Raw genomic sequence first — 20,489 nt, 5'->3', positions numbered from 1 at the left:
AATTAACATACTAAATATAATTACATCTTTTTTTGTTGTTTTGCAGGGCACCACCTAGCTTCATCAATATAATTACATCTACAATATTAATTCAGAATTTATAACAATAATGTTATTTGTATTTAATGTTTTGTTATTATTTCATATTCTGACAAGTAAATCAGTACATTTCTATTATGAACATTAAAGGAAAATAAGATCTAGGGTAAATGAAAATTCATCCCAGTTCTTTAAACCATATTTGTACATATTCCTCTGTCTCTACATTCATTCCTTTAACCCTTTAATTTATTAAGAAAAATTAAATATATGTATATATACATACATATATATACACATACATACACACAGATTAACTTCTGACTTAAAATTTTATAGAATTATTTTCAAAATGAAATTCTTAACAATATACATGACTAATTCTGATTGTCATTATTTTGTATTCTCAAGAATTTTTCCATATGTTACACCTATTTTGGGGCAACAAATAAGTATGAACTCTTCCCTCATTCTTTGCATTGGAAATTCTGGCCAGCTCCTGAAGATCTTGAAGTCACAGGGAATGACTCATGGATAACTGAGTTTTCTGGGGGACTGAAGATTTTTTAAAATCTAAGCATTTTAGAAGCATATCAATCTAAATCATATAACCTCCTCACTTCTTCAAGAAGTAACTGTTATTTTAATTTTGGTTGGGGGCTCAGGGTTATTCATTTTCTCAATCAAGAAACATTAACATCTTACTATTTGCAAAGGAATGTATTATATACTCTAAAGTTCTATCAGAAAGAACCATTAGAGCACAGTTCTAGACCTCACAGAATTCAGTCTAATAGGAAAAGAAGCCATCATAGATAAGTATAATGCACAAGACTAGGATAAAAGATTTATAATTGAAAGAAGTCTTGGGGGGCAGCTAGCTGGCACAGTGGATAAAGCACCAGCCCTGGATTCAGGAGTACCTGAGTTTAAATCCGGCCTCGGACACTTGACACTTACTAGCTGTGTGACCCTGGGCAAGTCACTTAACCTTCATTTCCCTGCCAAAAAAAAAAAAAAGGAAGAAAGAAGTCTTGGATTTTTATCTAGTTCACTCCAACACATTTCATGGCTGAAGAAATTGATGCCCAGAGAGATCAATTATTTTTTCCAAGAAAGGCTATAACACAGTAGCCATCAAGATATTTGAATATGAGAAGTAATAATAACTATATCTTCATTAAAGGTTTTCTTCTCAAGGATAAAAATTCTTATTTTCTTTCACCTTTCATCCCATTCATAGGATGCAAGAGCATTCACTACACTGAACAACTTTATAAAGACTCACTACAGCTCATCAATATTCTTCTAATCATTTGCCGTTGAGAATTGAATATGCTACCCTATAGGTCTTTTAACTAGTACAGAGTACACTGTTAATATTGCCTCACTTTTCTGGATATGATACAGTCATTAACATGATATATTGTATTACACACACATATACATATAGATATACATATGCATATATACATATATGTATATATTATAAGATATTATGATGTATAATAAACTTGCCCTCAAATATAGCTCTCAAGTATATTTTATGGAAATTGTTTTGAAGCCAGGTTTCCCCTATCATGGTTTTACAGTTCCTTAGGGGATAGTTGATTAAATTATTATAAATCATTTAAATCTTTTTTAGGAAATCATTTTTTATCCTTTCTAACATGTCTACTCTTTAAGCATAGGTTTGGATTTAAGAGACATAAGAATGGGGCAGCTAGGTGGCACAATGGATAAAGCACCAGTCCAGGATTCAGGAGGACTGGAGTTCAAATTCAGCCTCAGACACTTGACACTTACTAGCTGTGTGACTTGGGCAAGTCACTTAACCCTCATTGCCCTGCAAGAGAGAGAGAGAGAGAGAGAAGACAAGAGGGATACCACAGGAGAAACAAGGATTCAGAAAGTGGGAGGGCATGGAATAATGACATTCTTAACTTAAATTCTGTAACATTACTTGGAACCTTCCAGTAGTCAGAAGAATAAGTGCTGTTGGTGTCAGCATTGCCACACAGGAGGGTTTCATACCCAGACTTTACTGTCTGTTAAGGGTCTAATGTTTTCATGATACAATATTTCAATATTTCATTAAATCTGTGATCTCATCCATATGGGTACATTAGCTTTCCCCCTAAACCTTCCCCTCTTCCTTAATTTCCTCTTTACTATAAAGCAAAGCACTATCCTTTCAATCACTCCAATTCACAATCTATGTCTTTAAATTCTTACTCTCTCTCGTCTCCCATACACAATCAGTTGTCAAGTTTTGTCAATTTTATGTCCACGATATCTTTATATAATTCTCTTCTCTCCACCAACATCATACAATTCCTATAATCACTATGGTAAAATCAAGACAAGTCAACAAGCATTTATTTATTTATTTATTTATTCACTCATTCATTCATTTATTTATTTATTTATTTATTTGCTTATATATTTATTTATTTACTTATATATTTATTTATTTATTTGCCCACTTATTTATTTATTTATTTATCTATCTATCTATCTATCTATCTATCTATCTATTTATTTATTTATTTATTTTTGGCGAGGCAATGAGGGTTAAGTGATTTGCCCAGGGTCACACAGCTAGTAATGTGTCAAGTGACACATTTGAATTCAGGTCCTCCTGAAACCAGGGCTGGTGCTTTATCCACTGCACCACTTAGCTGCCCCAACAAGCATTTATTAAAGTGCCTACTATATATCAGGTGATATGATAAGTATTAAAATACACAAAAAAAGTAAAAAACATTCCCAGCTATCAAATATCATATAGTCTAATGGGAGAACTGAAACACAAATAATTACACACAAATTAGAGATATTCTCAGAAGAAAAGACAACTTATAAAGTAGAATTAGGAAAGGTCTTTCCCCTCTGTTTTTGTTTTTGTTTTAGTTTTGAGGGGCAGTGGGGGTTAAGTGACTTGCCCGGGGTCCCACAGCTTGTAAATGTCAAGGGTCTGAGGCCAGATTTGAACTCAGGTCCTCCTGAATCCAGGTCTGGTGCTCTATCCATTGTGCCACCTTGATGCCCTAGGAAAGGTCTTTCACACAGACTAAGACTTGAAGGAAGCCAGGAGGCAGAGATAAGGAAAGATTCCACAACTGATGGACAGCCAATGAAAAAAGGATTAGAATTAGGAGATACAGGGTCATGGATGAGTAATGAGGCCTATGTCACTGGTTCACAGAGTGTGCAAACATCTGGGAGTAAGCTGCATGAAGATTGGTAAAGTAAGAATGTGCTAGATTATGAAGGCTGTGAAAAGCCACAGAAGACTTCATATTTGATCCTTGAAAAAATAGGGAATAAATAGAGTTAACTAAATAAGGTGGTGTTATTGTTGCTGAAGAAGAAGAATTTCATAGCTGAGATAAGGATGGAATGGAGAGGGGAGAAAGAAGGTTACTGTAAAAGTTCATACATGATGTGCCAGTATCAGAGAAGAAAAGAGAATGGAACATGAGAAGTTGGCCTATATCTAGTTTCCATATTGTTCACTACTTTTTTCCAGGATTATTTATAAAATAATAAGTACTAAAGCATATATATGTGTTTATTCTTTTGAGAAAAGGAAGTTTTTTTTTTATAAGAAAAGCATACATGATTTTTATTTGTTCATGAGATCACAGACAGCCCGTGAGTCTAAGCCCTTATATTATATAGGAAGGTGTCTCCTTTCTTCACCCAGCTGGGCTGTGGTAGAGCCAGGGGTTGGGGGTTAGAACCCCATTCCTCTGGCTTCAAGCCCAGTTCTATTTCCACCACCCCACACTGCTTTCACATGGTCTCTAATCAGAGATAAAACTCAGTGATGATGACAGAGGCTAAGGAAGAAGCCCTTGGTCAGCTTGTCTGTATTCAGATGTCCCCCACAGAGCCAAAACACACCCCGTTTTTTCTATTACCTGTCTTGTAATGAGCTATTTAGAAGATCCCTTTCCAAATGATCCAGCCTAGCCTGGCCAGTCCTCCGGGATGGCCTCATGAGTGGGGTCCTTGTCCTTCTGGACACCGGCTTCAGGATCATTCACTGCAACCTTTGAGAGTTCAAAGGTGTAGCAGTAGGTCCTCTGCCCTCCACAAGCACACCGGCCACCCGGCCAGATGCATAGTGCTGTTGTGGCCAGAAGCACATGACACAGACAAAGCCATCCCCTGGGGAGGGGGGCGGGCAGAATGACACCGACCTTCTGGGGATGAGCAGCCTCTTGGAGCTCTGTGAGGCTGGAACTTGGAGGGCCAACGCTAGGGCTAGGCTGAAGCAGCTCCTGGGAAAGTCACTGGAATGCATATTCAAGATGAGTCACTACCACAACACAATGACCTGCTGGAGGTTTTGATACTGATTAAAAGCTGGACATATTGGCAATGATCACTTAGGAACAAAACTTTCCCGGAAAGATAAAGGGAATGTGATATATTTTAATGGCCACTACCCCAAATAGTTAAAAAAAAAGTTGCATGAGAAAAAAATGCCCAAGAATCATCTCTTTATAAATAAACCAGTCCATTTCAGTTAAAAATATGAATTTATAAAATACTTGAATTCATCCAAAATTATATGCATAGACATTTAATTTTGAATAATCAGGGAGTAGCAGCAGAAACTTAAATATGGTAAAAGACTTTCTCAACAATAAATACAAAGGCTATTTTGAGTGCAGAAAGATTTCTCAAATAAAGATAATAGCAGGCATCCTAATTCGTACAGAACCAGGTCCAGCTCTATTCAGTGATACAGGTCATCTCTACTACACAACACAACCATTAGGAGGCAGTGCCTGTTTGCAAATCACGTCTATTTAGAATGGACTTAATTGGGACTGTCCATTCTTCTCTTGGCAATTCATATTTTCAGGAAAATCTAGAGGGGAGCATGGAACTTTGTGTGTGTGTGCCCATGGCCTGCTGAAGCTTCTCCTCTTTGGCTCTGTGACAAGGGCAAATAGTTCTCTTTTCCATGAAGCTGCTGAGAAAGTCGTCGTCGATCTCCATCTTTCCCTCCAGGAAGTCCTCTGAGAGAGTGTCGGACTCCCTCAGCCTTGTGGACTGCCACCTTTAGCCTTGCCTAGAGGGTGTTCCCACTGCATTTCTCGCTAAGCTCATGCTGGCTGTGCATCTTTTTGAAGCCTGATTTCATCTGGGTGAGCAGTTCATACTTGTCTAGGACCATCTGCCTCTTGACTTGTAGGCTAGGCTCTAGAAGGAGGTTTTTCCGGGCAAGATGTTCGACGCTCTTTACCAAGTCGTCCCTGTCGGTGATGACCTGCTACATCTGCGGCAGGGTGGACAACAGCTCCAGCAAGGCTTCTTCTTGCTCATTGATGTCTTTTAACTGTGATAGGCTGATTTCTGAGAATTCGGGAAAGCATCAGGGATATCAGGAAATATTTTTAAGGTACTATCCCATAAGAAAAGTGTCCAGCCTCTTGCTCTCTGTAGACACAGAAATTAAGAATGAAAGAGATCAAATGGCTTTCACAAGTTCAGGGTAGTACAGTCAGAATTTGAAATCAGATTTTATAATTATAATCAATCAATCATCAAAAAAAATTAAATATCCACTATTTCCCCAACATTGTGTAAGGCACTGAGGATACAAAGACAAAGGGAAAGACAACCCCTATTCCCCCAGAGCTTATATTTTAACAGTTCCCAAACCAGTGTTTTCTTCACCACTATACAGTGTACTTCTAGGGCTGAAAATATATTTTTCACTGTACTTTATTTAGCTTTAAAGAAATGGATTATGAATACAATTAGGGATAATTTTAAGGCTTTAATGGAATCTCTCTTCATCTAAATGTTGTATAATCATGTTACCAGTGTTTATAACTTTGATCAGATTAAAATACTTGAATTCTTCTTAAAATATAGATAAGATATGCAGAGGGAAAGAAATGGTTTGTGATTTATCCCCCCCCCCTTAGGTTCTAAAGTTTTAGGATTTCCACATTCATGTTGAAAGGTTTTTTTAAGAAGTTAATGTAAAAGTAGTAATGAAGTCAAAGATATAAACACAATTAAGAAAAATGTAGTTTATTATAAAACAGAGGTACATTTACATATTGATGACAATTGTGAAAATAGAAATAGGCAAACAAATATAACTTTTTTTGTTTTAAACAATTCATTTTCATCAATGGGAGAAAAAATACTAAAAAGCTTCATTTTCTAAGGGCATTGTTTGATTCTGTCCTTGAATATAAAGTAGAGTTATATTTTACGTAAATGCAGTACTTGTACATTCCCTGATTTATGAAGCATTGATGAAAGAAAACTATGCACTGCACCATACAACATCAAAGTAATGTCTCCCTGCCCATGTAATTCACACAGGAATTTCAATACATAAAATATGAACTTTAGATTAAGGAACAGACAAAGGCAATAAGGTCAGACACTGAAATTAGAGAGGCATTTTTGAATCTCTTTTTCTCTGAATATTGCTATTGTTTCCCTATGAAGAAATTATATATATATATATATATATGTATATATATGTATATATATATGTATGTATGTATATATATATATATATATATATATATATATGGTTAGCTTTGTAAGAAGAATTTAATTTAGCAGATATGTATGTATGCCTATACCAATATCATTTATATATAACAAAATTATATATAAACATGCCCATATATAACATATACCTGTGTGTCTTTTTCACATAAAGCTTACCTTTCAATAAATTTTCAGAGGAAAATCCATGCAAGTTTACTTCAAATAAAATCTATGGTGGTTGTTTTTTGTTTTTTGTTTTTTTACTGGAGTCTTACAGGTAAACTCATCAAACCTGAATAGAAATCCCCTCTAGAACATCCTCAGCAGGTTGGGTAGCTTCTGCTATAAGACATCTATGGATACATAGTTTCTTCACCATCCCCTGAGATGGTCCGTCATACTTTTTGGATAGTTTTAATTATGATGATTTCCCTGACATAAAGTTGAAACCTGACTCTCTGCCCTTTCACACAATTGCTATCCTACTAACTTCTGTGTCCAACTCCTTAGCACAGAATCAGACACAGAATTAGCCATTTCATAAATGACAGTAGATTGACTGAAAAACAAAATAAATATAATCCCCCTTCCACACGATGGGTTTTTAAATTTGAAAGTTACTTCTGAAGCCACTCTTACTCCTCCAGACTTAGCAGTTTTTTTTTTCTTCAGCTGATAGTTATTTGACATCAGCTTCCTACTCTCCATCCTCTGCATCTATTCTCTTCTATTGCTGGTCTTTGCAAAAATGTGATTAAAATGTAAGAAGATTGGAAAGGTAGGAAAGAGTCAGCTTATAAAGGACTTTTAATGCAAAACAGAGGATTTTATAGTGCATAATCGTAATGATAGAGAACCAATGGAGTATATTGAATAGGGGAATGACATTATCAGATATATACTTTATACAGATCTCTTTCACAAATGAATGAAGGATTGAGTGTAAAAGGGAGACTTATGTCAGGGAGATTAACCAGCAGTCTATTGTAATAGTGCAAGTGTAAGGCAGTGAGGGTCTGCACAATGGTGGTAGTAGCTTCAGACTAGAAATGAAGGTGTATGTCTGAGTCATTATGAAGGTAAGACAGGGAGAGTTTGATAATAAATGAGAGAATGGTGATGATAGAGGCAAGACACTGCTAGAGAAGATAGAATGGAATGATATTACTTGTGTATGTATAAGGGTTAGCCATGGAATGGAAAGGCATCTGCATTGCAGGGTTGCTTTGAGAGTCTAAAGACTATATAAATCACATCTTCATGTGAGACGTAGGTGAAGGAGGAGATAGTGGCAGAAGACATTTAGGATATGTGAGGTGAGGAGGAGGGGAGAAGAGTAATAGAAAAGGGGTTGACAGATTGTAGATCAAGGTGAGGGTAAAGAATTGGTTTGGGCCTGCTGGGCAGTGGGAGAGATAGAATGACAATAGATTATAGCGAGATAAGGGAATTTCAGAGTTCATGAACAAGGAAGTAGTGCATTTATAGGTAATGGCAAGGTCAAATATATCTGTTTTTCGCTGAAGTGGGGTAGAGGTCATTGAAAATGAGTAATTGGAGAAACTGGGAGTTAATATTGTTTGAGAGAATATGATTATATAGGTTGAATTCCCATAATATGAGGCAGAAGAGGAGGAAAGACTATGGGCTATTTATTGAATTCATTTCAAAAAGAAGGGGAATGTACTATAGTTTGGTAGTCAATAGTCAATGATGTGATGGTAAATGTTTAGGAACTGACTCTTCAAAAGTACAACACACTTTTAAGCTGAATATATAGTATTAATATTTTCTCCATCACTTTCTTAAGTCTAGAAAATGCATCATTCAAGCACTGCTTCCTGTTGTTGGTGCATGTCTGAAGTTTAAATTCCTGTGCTAAATAGCTAAGAATCAAATCTCATTGATATGAACTGAATTCAACCCATCACTGACAACAGCTTAAAGAATTTTGATTGGGTGGTAGATATAGACTAAGCAAACTTCAAAAAAAGAGAGAATACTGAGTGATGGTAATAGAAGGTGAAGTTGAATGTGACCATGGGGCACAAAAAGTATTCTAATTCCCTGACCTCCACCAATCAGGGGAATGAGTAAAAGTGCATCTAGTACTAGAAATTGTGACCAAGGAGGTTGTGTTATCAGAAGGGAGCCAAGTTTCACTGAGAGCCAGAAGTTAAAAAGAGAGAGAAAGAAAAAGATTTAAGACAAAACACTTTTGTTACTTGGCAAGCATTCCAGAGGACACAGTGGAAGGGATGAATAAGTTAAAGGTGGAAAGTTAGAGTCAAAGATGAGTTGAAAGAGAATGGAATAAGGGAACTGGAATTTGCAGATAGAGAATATAGTTTGTTAAAAAAACAAAACAAAACAAACAAAAAACAAAAACAAAACAAAACAAAACAAAAGCCAAAGTCCAAAATAACCACTTTCTTTCTCTCTTTATTTCTGGGTCTCCCTGTCTTACCTACTCTCTAAGTTCCAAGCTATTCATACAGACAGTCTTACTAGAGGTAAACGTGATAGCTTTTAACTTCTGCATTTTCAACCTGGGTATTTGCCCCTCTTAAGCAGCCTGATGCTCACCTGCTTGTAAAATACTTAATACTGGCTATGGACTTAGTGTAGACACCCATTCTGCCTAGGTGATTGCTATTTGGACCTTTAAAAATTAAGGAATCCACCATCTTCATCCTCATCAGGATCAAAGCTTGTAGCTGTGTACAATCACTCCCTGGTGCTATTAAGATTTTGAACAAAAAAAGACATTGGCTGAAATACAGCTTTTATTATACCATGATCATTATGCAGGGGTATATACTGAGCTTGCTGTGTACTGGGGCTATTTGAAACTAATAGAGCACCACATCCAAGGAATGTTGATAGAGGCACATGATAGTACAGGGCATAGAGCCTGGGCGCTGGAGTTAGGAAGACCTAAATTCAAATCTGACTTAAGACTCTTAGTTATATGACTCCAGGGAAGTGACTTAATCTCGATTTATAATTTTCTCAACAATAAAATTGAAATAATAATAGTGTCTAACTTTCGGGGCTATTGTGAAGATCAAATGAATACATATATGATTGTTCCCTTCCATTTGATAAATATTTGCACACACATACTATATATACACACACACACACATATATATATATGTATCAATGTTGTATGTACATATATACATATGTGTATACATTTCCACATATGTATATATGTGCCACTAGAGACATAGTTATATATTTTTACATATCATGTCTCAAGGTTATCATCTTGATATCTTCTTTTTAGCATTTTTCTTTTTAATTACAGAAAAAATATAAGTAATACACTTATTCTATTTGATGAAGATGTGAACCTGAGACAGAAAGGGAAACCATTGGATGAAAAAAGTAGAAACCAGAAAGAGTACAGCAAGTTGCAAGGAATATAAGAAGATGAAGTTCATTTATCATCCTACATATGTTTGAACTGTACTGAGATTTCAATCAACTAAGCCTCCTAAGTCATATCTTTTATGAAAGTCAACCTCAAAAGTTCAATAAAGGAGAAACTTGGGTAGTTGGTGTAAGAATTGGTTTGGTGGCCTCATCTTTGGCAAAAATTAGAAAGCCTTAGGCCCTCAGGGTTTTTCTCTGTATGAGCTGGGCTAGGGCCAACCCTGCCCCTTCTGTTTCAGCGACAAAAACCCCATGGGCCTCAGAGCCAAGTTAAGCAGCACAGAAAAAAAAAAAAAATCCTGGGCCCCTGAAGTGGCGCAGTGTGGATCGTGTGGAGGCCCCCAGCATGCAGCAGGGGGCACAGCTCCCTTGAGCACTGGTCATGGTATGCATGGCTCCCTCAAGGCCCCTGGCTGTGGTCTGGGGGTGCCAGCGAATAGCTTGGTATGCATGGGCTCGGCCCGGCCCAAAGTTCATGTGAGAGAGAAGGGTTTTATAGCTTGGGGGGTAGGGACGCTAGGGAGGACTCTACTGAGACAGTGAAGGGGAGGACTGAGAAAGGAGACACAGGGAGATGGCGAACAGAAGAAAGAGCGGCAGTTGCAGGGGAGCTGAGAAGGAAAGAGGCTGATGATGAGAAAAGAAGAAAGGGTTTCCAGTGAATTGAATGAAGGTGGCTTTTGGCTAAGAGGGAAGTAGTGGTGAGTGCAAGGCAAGCAACCATAGAGAGAAACACCCACAGAGAGAGATGAGATTTCACAGTGGCAGGGAGAAAGTTAAACACAGTCAGGCTGTATATTTTACTTACTTTATCCTTATCTCTAAGTTTATTCTTATCAATAAACCCTGTTTTTTTTTTTTTTAGATTGAAATAGGCTTTTTCTTATCAGTCTGGGAAAAGCAGTTGGGGAAGAGGCAGGCCCTCACAGATTGGGTCCCTGTATGGGGCTTAATTAACCGGGGGAATCATTTAAACCCCCTTTAAAGACTGGCTTAGGCAGCTAGCAGAAGTCAGATAGCCAGCCAGTTATATAAAAGTCACATTGGTATTCATGTCCAAATAACTTGGAAATTTTAATTGACTGAAATTCCAATATGATTCAAATCTGATTTGCATGCCAAAAGGCTAATATACTATATAACCTCTAATAACATATTGCCAGAAATGTATAGTAGTATTCATAATGAAAGGATACAATACTTCACTGTCTTCTGGCCTAATCAAAGAATGGCCCACATTTACAAGGGAAATATTTTATGATGGTAAACACACTGAGTAGGCAACAAAGATAGTGAGGTGACTCAAAACTATGCCTTATGACAGAGTTCATTGAAAGAAAAGATTCTTTTAACTGAAAAAAAAGTAAGAATACTGGGAACATGATTACCACAGTCAAGTATTTGAAAGACCTATCATATAGAAGACAATTGATTCTGGTTTTTGGCCTTTAAAGGTAGAGCTATGAGCAGCTGAGTTTTTGCTTAATATAAGGAAGAAATACTAAAAATTGTAGCTGCCTGGAAACTGTTAACATTATGTCACATGATCCTTGTCATTGGAGGTGTCATTAGCACAGATTGTCAGGAATTTTATAGAGGGAGGTCATGAATCAACTACGGTTAAGCACTGTACGCATTCCCTTCCAATTCAATGACCATAATTCTGAAACATCTATCTGAATTTTCTTAGAGTTCTGCTACTACAAAACTGGCTGTCCAGCTTACTTTTTGGTAATTTTAAAATTTGAAATTATAGTCTTTATTTAGTGATTGAGATATAAGCTTTGATAATAGCAATCAGAATATTGTGATACAAAAGAATGACAATATGCATTTTGTAAAGTGGATTATTTATTTTCCTATTTATACTTGCTCTTCTTGCTTTCTTCTCCATTTAAACTTGTTTTCTATTTTCACCTTTTCTTGACTTTCATATTTCTGTCACCATTGCAACAATTCACATTACTTTTTATCTAAATTTAAATTAACAGGCATTTATTTTCTTTCCCTCCCATTTCCTCCAAATGAACAACAGAAAAATAAAACTCAACAAATATGAATAATGAAATAAAGCAACTTATCTTATTTGCCATGTCCAAAATTATGTCATATTCTGCATTTTTAAGTCATTACCTTTTTGTCTGGGTGTGGGTAGCTTGTTTCATCCTTTTTTTTTATCCCCTAGGGTTTGTCTTCGCATTGGTCACAGTTCTAAAGTCTACCTTTTTTTTCCCCTTCATACTGTTGGCATGTATTTTTTTTTCTTGTACTGTTTGTTCACTTCATTCCACATGAGTTCTTAGAGATCTTCCAAGATTCCTTTGAAACTGTCCATTTCATCCTTTCTTATGATAAAATAATATTCCAACATGTGGGTATGGACATAGTCTACAGGTTTTAGTGGACATAAAAAGAGTTACTACAAATATTTGTGTATAGATACCTCTTTTTTATCTTTCTTGGATTTTCTGAGTGATTTTGTGACTGTTCCTTTATCCTTTATATTTTGCATCAATTACCAAATCCATTTTAACATTTTGACTCACACCACCCTATCTCAGACACTAATCTTGTATTATTTATACTTCTAACTAGCATCCTTGTCTCTGGTATTTCCCTGTCTAATATAAGATATATGGTACCTACAACTCAGTCTCTTAAAACGCTGTATTAATTTAATACACAGATAAAATGTAAATTCCTGAGCATTGAAAAGCCTTATATAAGCTATACCAAACCTACTTCCTCCCGTTATCTCATGCTACTTTCCTTTATACATTCAATATTCCCAAATATGACATATATTTTTCTATCCCTGTGTTTTTCTTCAGGCTATTCCCTTTTAAAAATTTCTCATGCATATCAATCTTTTGACACCCTTCTTGTCCTTCAATTTCTAATTCAGTTGCTGCTTCTTCCATGAAGCTTTACTGTTCTTTCAGCCGGAAGTGATATTTCCCAAATCTTAATCTTGTCGCATTACTCAGATTGAATATAGCTTCTAATTTGTATTAATATTTATATTTTATATTTCTCATTTAATCATGAGTTCTCTGAGGGTAAGGAAAATATCTCATTCCTTTTTAAATACCAGGGCACATAGTACAATATTTTGCACATAGTAGGTCCTTGATAATGCATGTTAAGTGAATGAATCATTTTATAAATTATTATTTTATTGTTTATTTTGCAAATATTATTTTCATGTTACACATTTTTTTTGGTCCCTTGATAAAATATAAACCTAGAAGAGGAATCAGAACTCATTATCAATTGGCCATTAAACATATTTTGAGCTCTGATGATATTATGGTACTCTAAAGATGTCTAGTTCCAAATAGATGCCCACAATATGATATCAAATTATTCATGAGGTCACCAAGACTAAATCTCCTACCTAATGCAAGGATCTTCCTCTAGCTTCAGAAAATGATCTTATTTTTTATTTTTAGCATATGCTAGAAAAGGATTTGATGAGGGGGAGGGGAGGCAGAGCCAAGATGGTGGAGAGAAGCAAAGAAACTAGGGATTTGCTTGACTTCCCAGTTTCTATTGGAAACAACTTTAAAACCAAGCCTCAAAATCAATTCTGGAGCTATAGAACCTATAAAAAAGACAGTAAAAGAATATTATAGCTTGAGATAACTTTTAAGGACTTCAAGAAAAGTCTGTCTCACTTGAGTAAAAGGGTAGTGCAGGTCAGCACAGACAGTGTCAGGACAAGCCACCAAGAAGCTCTTAGGCACAGCACTGATCAGTAAGGCTAGGTTCCTCAATCCTGGTTGAGTAGCTAATGGCAGAGCAAGCCAGCTATGAGGCCTCTAAACCCAACACAGAAGGCAAATTGCCAGCCTGGAAACAGCACAGAAAACAGGTATGACTAGGCTGGACAACATCAGCACAGGAAGCAAATCTCAAGCTGCTGAAGCCCCAGAACAGAAGACAAGTGTTCAGGCATGTGGCCCATAGCACAAGAAGCTTGGGGCAGTGACGCTGGTGCCCCAGGAGCAGAGCTCAACTTTTTTTTAAAATAATAAACATTTTATTTAAAGTTCTCATTTCAGGGCAACTAGGTGGCACAGTGGATAGAGCACTAGCCCTGGATTCAGGAGGACCTGAGTTCAAATCCAGCCTCAGACACTCACCACCACCTGGAATTAGCAGATCCAAAGAGAACCAGCTGTGCAGTGTCCCTCTCCCTCTCTCACACATGCCAAATTGAGAGCTCTCCCCCCTGCTTTCTCCCCAAAGCTCCCTCTACAATAGGAAAGAGGGCCGTCCACACACACAGCCCCAAGTTAATTGGCTGTCAGATCTGATTGACAGAATTAACAGGCCACTCTACAAATGCAAGCCAGCCTCTTCTGGACACCAAAGACCATCTGACTTGCCCTCTCTAGGCTTCTCATCATGGTGGGGCTTCCCTACAGTATAATTTGGTCAGGCCCATGTAGGTGTGCAGGTGTCCAGTGTGATGTCAGCATGCACAGGCATGCACCTGGGGAGTCAGCATGCATGGGCACATGCCGGGGTTTCTAATTTTAGCCAAAGATGGGGTTATAGAAACCCCAAATCATGATTAATTCCTTACACAAAGAAGCCTTCTTGGAAGAGCTCAAAAAAGGTTTTTAAAAATCAAATAAGAGGGGGCAGCTAGGTGGCGCAGTGGTTAAAGCACCGGCCCTGGATGCAGGAGTACCTCAGTTCAAATCCGGCCTCAGACACTTAACACTTACTAGCTGTGTGACCCTGGGCAAGTCACTTAACCCCTATTGCCCCCCCCCAAAAAAAAAGAGAGAGAGAAAAGGAAGACAGATTCAGGGAGATAATAGACAAGCAAAAAAAAATCAAATAAGAGAGGTAGAAGAAAAATTAGGAAACAAAATGAAAGTTATGCAAGAGAAAAAGAGCCACAGCTTAGAAAATGAAGCACAAAAATTGATGTAAGAAAACAATTCCTTGAAAAATCAAGTATAATTGGATAAATGGGGGGAAATCTACTTAAAACACCTTTTAAAAGATCTTTTTGTACAAAAATATTTATAGCAGCTCTTTTTGTGGTGGCTAAGTTGGAAATCAAAGAAATGCCCATAAATTAGTGAATGGTTAAACAAACTGTGTTATGTGATGGTAATGGAATATTTTTGTGCTATAAAAAATGACAAGCAAGATGACTTCTGAAAGGCCTGGAACGACATGTATGAACTGATGTATAGTGAAGTTAGCAGAATCAAGAAAACATTGTCCACAGAGATAGCAGTATTGTTTGGTGAAGAACTGTGAATGACTTGACTCTTCTCAACAGTACAATGATCCAAAACAATCTCAAAGGACTATTGATCAAACATACTATCCACTTCCAAATAAAGAATTGATATTGATGGAACAGACCGAAGTATGCCATTTTTCACTTTCTTTCATTTTTTCTCTTACTCAAGTTTTCTTGTACTAAATGACAAATATGGTTATGTTTTATATAATTATACACATATAACCCATATCTGAGTGCTTGCCACCTCAGGAAGAGGGTAGGGGAGGGAGGGAAGGAGGGATAAAAAATGGAACTCCAAACTGTAAATAAAAAAATTTTTATTGCACTTTAAAAAAAATTAATTAAAACAGCTCTTAAAAAGTTGAACTGGTCAAATGGAAAAGGAAGTACATGAGCTCAAGGAAGAAATAATTCCTTAAAAATTAGAATTGATAAGGTGAAAGCTAATAACTCTATGAGAAATCAAAAATTAATATAACAAAATAAAAAGAATGAAAAGGAGAATGAAATGGAAAAAGAACTGGAAAAATAGATCCATGAGAGATAATTTAAGAATTTTTTGGACTTCCTGAAAGACATGATTATAAATAGAGCCTGGACAGTATATTTTAAGAAATCATCAAGGAAAACTTCCTTGGTATTGCAGAAACAGAGGATAAAATATTCATTGACAGAATCCACAAAACACCTCCTGAGATACCACAATGAAAACACCAAGGAATATTGTAGCCAAATCCCAGAATTATCAGGTGAAGAATAAAACACCATAAACAGACAGAAAAAAAAATTTAAAAAGCAAGGATCCACAGAGCCACAAAGGTCTTATAAGCTTCAAAATTAAAGGGTAAGATGACTTGGAATATAATATTCTGGAAGGCAAGGGAGCTTGAATTGCTACCAAGAATCAACTACACAGAAAAAGGGAGCATAAACTTTCAGGGGAAAAGATGGGCATTCAGTGAAGTAGGGGACATTCAAACTTTCCTGATGAAAAGGCCAGAGGTGGACAGAAAATTCAATCATCAAATACAAGACTCAAGGAAGCATAAAAAGGTAAACAACAATAACAACAACAACAACAAACACATGTTATTCAATAAGGTTAACCTTTTTACATCCCTACACAGGAAGATGTAACTCTTGAGAACTGTTTCCCTGTTAGGGCAGATGGAAGTACTATACATAAAAAGAGAGTGTGGGTATAAGTTGACTTTGATGTGATGATAAAAAAAAAATTAATTAATGGGTGAAAAAAAGGATTGTACTGGAAGAAGAGGAAAGGAGAAGGCAGAAAAGGGTAAATTACATCACATAAAAAAACAAAAAAGAAATATTACAGTCGAGGGGAAAAGGGAGAGGGTAAGTATTGTTTGAACCTTACTTTCTTTTTTTTTTTAATTTTTTGGTTGGGCAGTGAGAGTTCAGTGACTTGCCCAAGGTGACACAGCTAGTAAGTGTCAAGTATCTGAGGCCAGATTTGAACACAGGTCCTCCTGACTTCAGGGCTGGTGCTCTGTCCACTGTGCCACCCAGCTGCTCCCTGAACCTTACTTTCATTGGTTTTGGCTCAAAAAGGGAATAACATACACACTCACTTGGGCATAGAAATATATCTTACCCTATAGGAAATAGAAGGCAGAAGGGTAAACAAAAGTGTGGTGCTGATAAAAAGGATAGTGGAAGTAGGAGGGAAATGGGGGAAAAAAAGGAGGGGGTTAAAGGAAGGGAGGTCAAATTGAGGGAGGAAGGGGTCAGAAGGAAAATGTTCATAAGGAAGGGCAGGGTAAGAGAAGAAAAAAATATAAACAAGGGGGAAAATAAGTTAGAGGGAAATGAATAGTAATCATAACTGGGGATATGAATGGGATGAACTTTCTCATAAAATGGAAGTGGATAACAGAGTGGGTTAAAAACCAGAATCCTATGATATGTTGTTTATAAGAAACACATTTGAAGCACAGAGTAAAGGTAAAAGACTGGAGCAGAATTATGCTTCAGCTGAAGTAAGAAACAAAACAAAACAAAAACAAACAAAAAAACAAGGCTAGCAATCCAGATCTCAAAGAAAAAAAAGAGATCTAAGGTAAGAAACTGCATCTTGCTAAAAATACATACATAACGAAGTCATATAAATACAAAACATATATTTACCAAGTGGAATAGTTTCCAAATGCTTAGAGGAAAAGTTAAATGAGTTATAGGAAGAAATACACAGCAAAAGTATACTAGTGGGGAATTTATGGGATGCAGGCAAAGTAGTTCTTAGGGAAATTTTTCTATCTCTAAATGTTCTCATGAATTAAAAAAGAGAAATGAATTGGGCATACAACTAAAGAAGCTAGAAAAAGAACAAAATTAGGAATTCTGAAAATCAGAGGAGAGATCAATAATAAACGAAAGCAATAAAACTATCTAATTAATAAATAAAATTAAGAGCTAGTTTTATGGAAAACCAATAAAATAGATAAACCCTTGGTTAATTTGATTTGTATAGAAAGAAAGAAGAAAACCAAATCACCAATATCAAAAATGAATAGGGTGAATTAGCCACCATTGAAAAGGAAATTTAAGCAATTATTTGGAGCTATTTTGCCCAACTGTATGTCAATAAATTTAACAATCAAGTGAAATAGATAAATATTTAGAAAATTATAAATTTCTCTGATTAACAGAAAAGGAAATAAAACACTTAACCCTATTTTAGAAAAAGAAATTGAAAAAGTCAATATTGAATTCTAAGAAAAAATCTTCAGGGCCAATTGTGTTAAAAAGTGTATTCTATATCCCTCTACAAAGCCCACTCTCTTCTGCCATTTGTGAATTCTCCTGGGCTCTACATTTTCTGGACAGAACCAAGATCACCAACCTTCATTCACCTCCTGATTCTATTCCTGACGTTTCAGATTTCAAAACAGTATAGGGAAGAAAAGCTACTTTAATCTTCTTGCTTACCTTCACCCTTCTTCCAACTAGATGGTCTATTTGATAGTGTACTGAATGCTCATTTACTTAGCTGTATGACTCTGGGTAAGTCACTTAACAATTTGCTGCCTTAGTTGTTTTGTTTGTTTGTTTTTATCTGTAAAATGGGGATAGTAATCACACCTACCTGCCATGGTTATTGTGAGTATAAATTGAAAAAATATTGAGATAATATTTTAAAGCTTTGCCAGTTTTAAAGTACAATATAATGTTGTGTATTATTTTCTATGTTGTCTTCTTGAATTAAAATGTTAGTTTCTTGATCAGAGGGAAAAAAGTGTATTCTACCAAACATTTAAAGAACAATTAATTCTAATACTATGTAAATTATATGGAAAAAATAGGTGAAGAAGGAATCCTGCCAAATTCCTTTTACTAGACAAATATGGTGCTGATACCTAACCCAGGAAGAGCAAAAACAAAGAAAATTATAGATCAATGTACCTAATGAAAATGGTTTTTTGCAAAAAAAAATATATATATAAAATGCCACCAAGGAGATTACAGCAATATATGAAAAGCCTCATATGCTATGAACAGGTGGAATACATACCAGGAATGCAAGGCTGGTTTAATAGTAGGAAAACTATCAGCATAATTGACCACATCAATAACAAAACTAACCAAAAATCATATGATCAGCTCAATAAATGCAGAGAAAGATTTTGACAAAATACATCACCCATTCCTATTAAAAGAGCATAGGAATAAATGGAACTTTTTGGCAAATTATATGTACACTTTATTTATATTCAGTTTCATATTTAAAATACACCTTTTTGTGTTCTGTTGTACATGGGAATACTTTAGAGTGCAAATTCTAAGTTAGACCATTCCCCTCCCCACAATACTTTGTGTCTTAGCTCCAACAATTCTCAAAGAGTTATTCCCTATGAGTTTGCATACTGATTCAGGGAAATTTATACTTTCTCCAGAAAAGGATCCATCTTTACCAAGTCTAGAACTTCAGGATTTTCACTGGGCCTGATTTTTTCCCCTTATAAAGGACCTGGATCCCTTCTATATCGTCGCTGAGCCTGAAGACTTATGGGACCTGGTATTGATAGTTGGGTAACATGATGGAGATTGAATCCTGAGAGTGTCCCAGGCCCAAGGCATGGCCTATTTTGTGAACAGCCAACAGGAAGAGGTTAGTCCCCTCCTCAGAAAATGACCAATCTTCATCACTGTCAAAGTGGATGGACCTGGAGCAGAAGCATGAGCTAGGATATTTCCTTTTCCATCAAAAGGATAGGCATCACCATTATCTCCACTCAGGAAAGGAAACTCTATGTCAGAATCTTGTCTATATACTCTTAGGAATTTCAAGGGGGTCACACTGCTCCAGACTTCTGCTACCTTCTGCATATTTTCAACTGTCTTACAACTCATGCCCTCTGTATAGTTGATGATACTGTAGCTTATGCGGTTTGTTTGTTTTTTAATTTTGGGTTTCCCAGGATAAAAAGGAGTCAGTAATATCTTGGACCCCGCACCAAGCTTGGTGTATGAAAGCCATCATGCACTCATCCAAACAGCCAGTTTCTTTCAGCCTGAAGAAATGCTTCAAGAAGAGTAATTGATCCTCCAGAGGATTCTTCTTCACTAAATAAGAATCTATGGAAGTAATCCTTAAAGAAGTTCAAATCATCATTGACAGTTATGGGGACAAGTGGCAAGGACAAATACCAGGGCAGGAAAAAGGCAAAGATGAGAAGAGTAAAAAGCATAATTCAAGTTCCAGTTCTACTGTAGGCTATCTGGACCTTTCTTTAAATTAATAAGCAGTATTGATCTAAAATGATCAGCAAGCATTATAGGTAACAGAGATAAGTTAGACATGTTCCCAATAACATCAGAGGTGAAGCAAGGATATCCATTATCTTCACTATTATTCAATATTATACTAGAAATGTTAGCTATGCTAAGGAGAAGAAAAATAAATTTAAGGAATTAGAATAGGCAATGAGAAAACAAAATGTTCACTCTTTGCAGATGATATGATGGTACACTTAGAGAATTCTAGAGAATTGACTAAAAAATTACTTAACACAATTAACAACTTTAGCAGAGTTGCAGGATATAAAATAAACTCACATAAATCATCCAAATTTTTACATATGATCAACAAAGCCCAGCAGCATGAGATAGAAAGAGAAATTAATTTAAAATAACTGTAGACAACATAAAATATTTGGGAATCTACCTGCCAAAACAA

The 20,489-nt window shown here is 36.1% G+C and overlaps 2 pseudogenes; both read right to left on the bottom strand.

Annotated features, from left to right (window-relative positions):
* Nucleotides 1–4,924: 4,924 nt before the first annotated feature.
* LOC122747246 lies at nt 4,925–7,284 on the bottom strand (annotated as a pseudogene).
* An 11,945-nt stretch (nt 7,285–19,229) lies between these two features.
* LOC122747235 lies at nt 19,230–20,001 on the bottom strand (annotated as a pseudogene).
* Between the last annotated feature and the right edge of the window lie 488 nt (nt 20,002–20,489).

This window comes from Dromiciops gliroides, chromosome 1, assembly GCF_019393635.1.
Source record: "Dromiciops gliroides isolate mDroGli1 chromosome 1, mDroGli1.pri, whole genome shotgun sequence".
NCBI classification, from domain to species: Eukaryota; Metazoa; Chordata; class Mammalia; order Microbiotheria; family Microbiotheriidae; genus Dromiciops; species Dromiciops gliroides.
Note: the sequence above shows the minus strand (reverse complement) of the source record. Positions and strands in the feature narration are given on the sequence as shown.